Here is a 1,875-nt window from a genome sequence, read left to right on the forward strand (position 1 = left end):
CTTACTTCCTAATTCAGAATGTTCCAATGCTGTTGATCTTGCTCCTTCTAAACCAGTCGAGGGGCCAAGTAGGGAATCTAGAAACCCCAAGCCAGAACTCACCACCAGCATCTCTACCACCAACTCGGGCTTTTGAAACTGCTGGTCCTCAGGACTGCTGTTCAACTCACTTTTTCAGGCAATGTTTGGAATCATTAAAAACCTCCCTTGGAAGAGATCATGGGAATGTGTTAATGCCAAGACCCTCATTCTCTAGGCCAGAGAAGTGACTTTCCTGCTTAAAATGACTAATTGGTCAGTGGGGGAACAGGGAATAGAACCCCAAAGTCTGGACTCCCAATCCTTTCCAATTAAGCTAGCCTTCGTTAATTTCTTGGGTTTTATTTCTTTCATTTAAGTTTTTATTATGGAAAAATTCGAACATAGACAAAAGTAGGGACGGGTATAATGAATACCCATGTACTCACCACTCCATTGCATCATTCTTGTTCTGACGTTCTTGTTTTATCTGTTCCCCTACCTCGCTCCTTTGCAACCAAATTTCATACCATTTTATCTGTTAATACAGCAGTATGTATCTCTAACAGAAAGCTTTAAAAATAAGGTTAACCACAGTACCATTATCACACTCAAAACATTAACAACTTAGTATTGTAATATCTAGCCTGCGCTTTATTTTCTCCGATTGTGTCACAAATGTCTCTTTGCAGCTTGTTTAAATCAGGATCCAAACATGGTCCACGCATTGCATTTGTTGATTTTTCAAAAAGGGCTTTTAAACTGTAATAGTCCCTCCTCTCGTACATCCCCCATGCCATATGTTTGTTAGAAAAACTGGGTTATCTGTCCTTTAGAACTTAACAGATTCTGAATTTGGCTGATCGTGTACTGCTGGCATCCTTTAACACATATCTCCATCCCATTTCTTGTAAATTAGTACTTAGATGTAAAGCAGTGGTTCTCAACTGGAGATTTACCCACTCCACAACCCATGACAATGTGTCGAGATATTTTTGATTGTCACAACTGGGTGGTGCTATTAACATCCATTGAGGAGAGGCTAGGGATGCTGCTAAACTTCCTATATACACAAAAAGAATTGTGTCCCAAGGCATGAATTTTTAGAAACCTGATGTTAAGGCTAATCAGGGATTCAGGAAGTGTGAACCTGACATCCATTATAAAGTTAGCCAAACAGATATTTGGAGAGTAAAAGAGAGCACTATTAATAGACATTAAACCGGGAATGTCTCTGGCAAACAGGGACATGTGGTCATCCTGTTCATTGGCTTTTCGAAAACTTTATTTAAATCTAATTGATTTTCTTTCAAGTTTCCCTCGGTTTTTATAAAAGTTACATGGGTACACAATTTAGAGTCACACAATTCTATCCTCGTTGCTACAGCAGTTCTCTTGTTCTGCCCCATTTTCTCTTCCCAAGAGGCAGCTAGTTTCTTTAACATTTATTTTTGCATTTCCTAATAATGGGCTTAAATTGCTACTTCTTGGGCAGTTAAATTTTGGGTATTTTCTAATGACGTCTCTCTAAAGAATATGGTCATCTCTCTATTTTCCAATAATGCTCCCCAGCCCACTGTTCAGTACCTTTTCTATCTCTTTATGTTCTCAGAATAAATGCTGATTTTTGTTGTCTACTCATATTTAAGATTAGTATATTAAAAAAGCCAGTTAGTTCTGATCTCACAAGTAGGGCTTGTTTACTGCAGCTTCACTGCAGGGTTATCTGGCTTTGCTGTTCCTTTAGGGAACTCCCAGTTTCAGAATGTTTAAGTCTTTCTTCTTGGGCCAGTAAGATTGCTCAGAGAGGGGTTTTGTCTGGAGGAGATAGGCCTGGTTGTCAGGGTTCCAGGAGCC

Source organism: Rousettus aegyptiacus, unplaced genomic scaffold, assembly GCF_014176215.1.
Source record: "Rousettus aegyptiacus isolate mRouAeg1 unplaced genomic scaffold, mRouAeg1.p scaffold_m13_p_7, whole genome shotgun sequence".
NCBI classification, from domain to species: domain Eukaryota; kingdom Metazoa; phylum Chordata; class Mammalia; order Chiroptera; family Pteropodidae; genus Rousettus; species Rousettus aegyptiacus.